Genomic DNA, 7,213 nt, shown 5'->3' with positions numbered 1-7,213 from the left:
AATTTTCACCTACTCTAAACTTCCGAGGACATGCGAAAAATGATAATAGATCTCGTCGTTAACGTTAATTTGAACATCCATTTTTAAATAGTAATGCATAAAGAAATATTACAAAATTGAATTCTTAGTAAAATGAAGTTCAACTCATTTCTTTTAGAATTCATTAAATGAATTCAATAATTCATAATAATAATAAAATTCTTTTTTAATGAAGAATTCAATCAATTCAATATTTTATTGATTTGTCAAAATAGACTCTTATGATAAAGAAGAACCTCTATACAGAAGCCTTGTCTTTTGGTCAAATCAAAAAAAAAGGTTCATGTCTATTTTATTTACAACACACAGTACAAATAGTAATTGATGTGATTTGTACATAAATAAAACATTATGATACTTGAATTTCTATTTGAATTTTCTATTTGCTTTAGTTGAATATCTTCTTTTATTCGATTTTTTGAATTGTTTATTTTACAATAGTCGATGATAGTCACAATAGAAATTTCAACGAACTTAGTCAATGAGCTATAATGAGTTATAAAGATCTATCTATAGATAAAAAATACACAAATAAGAAATATCATTTTATGTAATTTTATGTACAGTAGTGGGGAATTATGGGACAAAAAATAAATCCGCTTGGTTTCAGACTTGGTACAACTCAAAGTCATGATTCTATTTGGTTTGCACAACCAACAAAATATTCTGAGAATATACAAGAAGATAAAAAAATACGAGATTGGATAAAAAATTTTATACAAAAAAATAGAAGAATATCCTCGGGTGTCGAGGGAATTGGAGAGATAAAGATTCAAAAAAGAATCGATCTGATTCAAGTCATAATATATATGGGATTTCCAAAGTTATTAATAGAGGGTAAGCCTCAAAAAATCGAAGAATTACAGACGAATATGCACAAAAAACTGAATTGTGTGAATAGAAAACTAAACATTGCTATTGTAAAAGTTACAAATGCTTATAAACACCCTAATATTCTTGCAGAATTTATAGCTGGACAATTAAAGAATAGAGTTTCATTTCGTAAAGCAATGAAAAAAGCTATTGAATTAACTGAACAAGCAGGTACAAAAGGAGTTCAAGTACAGATTGCAGGACGTATTGATGGAAAAGAAATTGCACGTGTCGAATGGATCAGAGAAGGTAGGGTTCCTCTCCAAACCATTCGAGCTAAAATTGAATATTGTTGTTATACAGTTCGAACTATTTATGGAGTTTTAGGGATAAAAGTTTGGATATTTTCGAAATAAAGAAAAATATGTCCTTCTTTCTATTCAATAATTCAATGTCCTATTTTGATTTTATATAAAACAAAAAAGAAAAAATTACTCGATTTTGATTCTCAAAAATTTATCTATTTTATAAGATTGAATCGACTAAAAAAAGAAATTAATCATTTTATAGAGGATTGCCATGCTTAGTGTGTGACTCGTTAGTTTTTTAGAATGATTAAAAAAAAAAAAGAAACCGGTTAATAGTATCAATTCATTTAAAAAGAACTAATAACCAACACATCACTTCGGATTATCTAGATCTAAAGAATTAGTCAAAAGAAAAAAAATTTAATAAAAAAAGAATATAGCAACTGAAAAATTGTGAAAGATAAAAGAAAAAAAAGATTATTTAGTTGTAAAGCAATAAAAATATATAGATAAAAGAAAAGGTGAAAGAAAGAGATTAAAATATATCAATGATATAGAATTCGAATATGTAAAGGTCTATGGGTCATCTCAGAAAAGATAGTGTATTAAAGCATCCTTAAAAATAAAAAAGAATAATATATATATTTTTTTTTTATTTTTAATGTCAATAAATTAAGAGCTCTGAATCAAGAAAAACTGATAATATTGATTCACGAAAAAAGAAATGAATATTCTATTCTAAAAAAATTTTATTAATTTTTAGCTATGAGAAAGGCTCCATTGTCGAATTAAAACCTAACCATTAATCGAGAGGCGATGGGAACGACGAAACCTGCAAATACTTAAGACTTAAGATTTTATTAAAAAAATCTTAAAGAAAACAAATCTTAATGATTTCTTAGGTGGGATGGCGGAAGAAACCTAAAAACAATCCATTTTTTAGGAGTTGTACCCTACATTAACATCTGAATTTCATTACATCTGAATTTGAGAATAAAAGAGTAAATATTCGCCCGCGAGAATTTTTCTTTTATTGAATTTTTTTATATTTTTGCCAATTCTAAGAATCGATATTGAAAACAAGATCTAAAAATTTCGAAGATTGTATGAAATCTCAAAAAATACCGAGATTTCGTTATTTACTAAACATATGACTATTTCTATTATTTTATCGATTAGATAGAATCTATATCCATATAGATATAGATATTTGAATTACTTCATTCGCGAGGAGCCGTATGAGGTGAAAATCTCATGTACGGTTCTGTAATAAAGATGGAATTGAAAAACAACCATCAATTATAACCCCCAAAGAACCAGATTTCGTAAACAACATAGAGGAAGAATGAAGGGAATATCCTATCGAGGTAATAATATTTGCTTCGGAAGATATGCTCTTCAGGCACTTGAGCCAGCTTGGATAACATCTAGACAAATAGAAGCGGGACGGCGGGCAATGTCAAGAAATGTTCGCCGAGGTGGACAAATATGGGTACGTATTTTTCCAGACAAACCGGTTACAGTAAGACCTACTGAAACACGTATGGGTTCAGGAAAAGGATTTCCCGAATATTGGGTAGCTGTTGTTAAACCTGGGAAAATACTTTATGAAATGGGTGGAGTACCAGAAAATATAGCAAGAAAGGCTATTTCAATAGCATCATCCAAAATGCCGATACGAACTCAATTCATTATTTCAGGATAATAAAAGAGAACCAAAGAAAATAGGTCTTTAGAATGAAAAGAAAAAAGGCAATAATAGGTTCCTTTTTTTTTGAACACAAAATATTTTTACTTCCTTTTTTAGATTGAAATAATAAAAAAATGATATGATTCAACCTCAAACTCATTTGAATGTAGCGGATAACAGCGGAGCACGTGAACTGATGTGTATTCGAATCCTAGGAGCTAGTAATCGACGATATGCTTATATTGGCGACATTGTTGTTGCTGTAATCAAACAAGCAGTACCAAATACGAACTTAGAAAAATCTGAAGTGATCAGAGCTGTAATTGTACGTACTTGTAAACAACTAAAACGTAGCAACGGTATAATAATTCAGTATGATGATAATGCTGCAGTTATAATTGATCAAGAAGGAAATCCAAAAGGAACTCGAATCTTTTGCGCAATCGCCCGGGAATTGAGACAGTTAAATTTCACTAAAATAGTTTCATTAGCACCTGAGGTATTATAAGAGGAAACCACGATATGGATATATTCTTTTTTTGTGAAATAGATAAATGTATCTATTTTATCTCAAAAATATATCTTTTGTAATAATTATTATTTTGAAGAATTCGTACTTATAAGTTTTAGAAGTAGCCATTTTTCTTTATTTCAGATTTATACTTGAAAACCTAAACAATATCTATATCTATCTATATATAGATATGGGCGAACGACGGGAATTGAACCCGCGCATGGTGGATTCACAATCCACTGCCTTGATCCACTTGGCTACATCCGCCCTTATAGTAAAAATGATCTATATCTCAAATTCTACCTTTTCATTATAAAGGAAAAAAAAAAAGATAAGGAATCATTAAATCAATCAAAACGTATGTATAAATCTATAGAAATCTAAAAAAAAAGATTACTAATCCAATATCCAATATAAAGGAGCAATATTAACAAGTTGATATTGCTCCTTTATTTTAAACAAAAACTCGTCTACTTTAAATTAAGATCAAAATTTTATCCATTAACAGATGGAGCTTCCATCGCAGCTAGATCTAGAGGGAAATTATGAGCATACGTTCATGCATTACTTCCATACCAAGGTTAGCTCGGTTAATAATATCAGCCCAGGTATTTATTACACGACCTTGACTATCAACTACGGATGGTTGAAATTAAAACCATTTAAGTTGAAAGCCATAGTGCTGATACCTAAAGCGGTAAACCAAATACCTACTACAGGCCAAGCAGCTAGGAAGAAATGTAAAGAACGAGAATTGTTGAAACTTGCATATTGGAAGATTAATCGGCCAAAATAACCATGAGCAGCTACAATATTATAAGTTTCTTCCTCTTGACCAAATCTGTAACCTTCATTAGCGGATTCATTTTCTGTGGTTTCCTGATCAAACTAGAAGTTACCAAGGAACCATGCATAGCACTGAATAGGGAGCCGCCGAATACAACAGCTACACCTAACATGTGAAATGGATGCATAAGAATTATTATGCTCAGCCTGAAATACAATCATAAAATTGAAAGTACCTGAATTCCTAGAGGCATACCATCCGAAAAGCTTCCTTGACCAATAGGATAGATCAAGAAAACAGCAGTAGCGCTGCAACAGGAGCTGAATATGCAACAGCAATCAAGACGCATACCCAGACGAAAACTAAGTTCCCACTCACGACCCATGTAGCAAGCTACACCAAGTAAGAAGTGTAGAACAATTAGTTCATAAGGACCGCCGTTGTATAACCACTCATCAACAGAAGCTGCTTCCCAGATCGGATAAAAATGCAAACCTATAGCCGCAGAAGTAGGAATAATCGCACCAGAAATGATATTGTTTCCATAAAGTAGAGATCCAGAAACAGGCTCACGAATACCATCAATATCTACTGGAGGGGCAGCGATAAAAGCGATAATAAATACAGAAGTTGCAGTCAATAAAGTAGGAAACATCAAAACACCAAACCATCCAATGTAAAGACGATTTCGGTGCTGGTTATCCAATTACAGAAGCGACCCCATAGGCTTTCGCTCTCGCGTCTCTCTAAAATTGCAGTCATGGTAAAATCTTGGTTCATTTAATCATTAGGGACTCCCAAGCACAAAAATTCTCTATAATGCGAGAATTTGAGGACTTGTTATTCAACAGTATAACATGACTTATATACCAGTGTCAACCAATACTAATATCCATAGTATGTTCTTATTCATTAGTATGTTCTTATTCATTTCGGTTTATTCCGAATTTACCTTGTTTATCCCATTTCATTGATTCATAAAAAAAGTTTATTTTCTATATATCATTCTATTTATAGAAATAGAGAATAGAAATATAGATATAATACAACATCGATCTACAAAAATGAGTTGCCCGGGACTTGAACCCGAACTAGTCGGATGAAGTAGATAATTTTTTCTTGAATAAAATTCAACAATAGAATAAAACAAGAAAAAATCCCTCCCCAAGCCGTGTTGCAGTTTTCATTGCACACGGCTTTCCCTATGTATACATCTAAACCTTAATTACTTGCCTAGCAAAAGACTCTAAGAAAGTGAAATATAATATTTAATTCATTAACCCCGAATCTTGACTCTGACTACATGAGCATTTCAAATCCTATATATAGATATAGAAGACTAAAAAAAATGATTTTTTTATCCTCATTGAATAAAAAGAAGGAAGTTCGTTTTATCAATTTACACCGATTTAAAAAAATAACATAACCTATTTTCAATTATAAATAATTGACGAAATCGTTTCTTAAAAGAATATCCAAATACCAATACGACCTCTATAAAACCTACGCAAAGTAAAAGAAGTTCTTGGAAAAATCAAAGAAAAAGATCTTCTTCTGTAAAAAATTCTTGCAATAATTTTTCTGAACTTAATTTTTTCAAATAAATGCGCACAGTACTTTTATGCTTACGAGCAAAGTTTTTATACAAGAAAACCGAAGTATATATTTTATTTGATAGAAAACTCTTTTTTTTTGCAGATCCATTGTAATAATGAGAAAAATTTCTGCATATGCGCAAAAACCGGTCAATAATATCAAAATCAGATAAATTGGCCCAAACCGGCTTACTAATAGGATGACCCATTACATTACAAAATTTTGTTTTAGCCAATGATCTCATTAGAGGAATAATGGGAACTATTGTATCAAGTTTTTTTATAACAATTTTAATAAGAAATGAATTTTGCAACATTTGACTTCGTACTACTGAAAGATTAGTGGAATACTTAAAAAATAGCCTAAAAAGTGAAATGAATACTGAGATAATTCGTTTATATAGATCGTTTCTAGTCCAGCCCAAATATCAAAATGACATTGCCATAAATATATAAAATAGTATTTCCATTTATTTATCAAAAAGGAGTATTCTTTAAAACCAGAATTGATTTTCCTTGATATCTACATAATGGATGAAAGTATCCTTAAAGAAGAAGAAAGTATATGAACAATTCTTAGTAGATACTTCTACAAGATGTTTTATTTTTTCATAGAAAAAAATTCGCTCAAAAAAAAACGCGAAAATGTTTTAACTGTAACTGAGAGGATTTGTTACGTAGAAAAAGAAAGATAGATTCATATTCCATACATATAAATTATATAGGAACAAGAAAATTCTTCGATTCCTTTTTGAAAAAAAAGTAAAAATCCATTTTTTTTGGAGGAAAAAGACTATTCCAATTATAATAGTAATAAAAAAACAACCTTATTAAATGAAAGAAAGAGACATCTTTTATCGAATATCGCAGGATTTGAACCAAGATTTCCAGATGGATAGGATAGGGTATTCGTATATCTGACTTATGATTTAAATATATCAGTTGATCTTCGAAAAAGGGAAAGATCGAATGAATGATTGAAAATTTTTATAAGATTTTACGATTTCTAATCCCCTTAAGAAGAGCTAAATAATTGTAGAGAAAATAGAATCTCCACGACGATACCAAAACCTTCTAATATTATTTGAGAAAAAAAATGATAATTATAACCCACAAAAGTATTTTTTTTAGAATCATTAACAAAAAGAATGAAATGAGTCTGTTGATACATTCGAGTACTTAAACGTTTTACAATTAGCTAAACTAAATTTATTGTTATAATCGACATTTTCTATAAAAAAGGACTCATGAGCATAAGCTAGTCCATAAATAGATTCCCGAAAAAAAAGTGGGTATAGGATGTCCTGGTATCGAGATCTACGGAGTTCTAAATATGCTTGATATTGCTCCATTAAAAAAAAAAAGTCTATTTGGTCAAACAAAGAATCAGAGATTCATTGGATTATCAAATGATACATAGTGCGATATGTCAAAACAGAAAATTATAGGTATAAAATATATACCTAG

This window comes from Vigna unguiculata, unplaced genomic scaffold (assembly GCF_037176805.1).
Source record: "Vigna unguiculata cultivar grain cowpea cultivar isolate G323 ecotype 2 unplaced genomic scaffold, ASM3717680v1 ptg000393l, whole genome shotgun sequence".
Taxonomy (NCBI): Eukaryota; Viridiplantae; Streptophyta; class Magnoliopsida; order Fabales; family Fabaceae; genus Vigna; species Vigna unguiculata.
Note: the sequence above shows the minus strand (reverse complement) of the source record.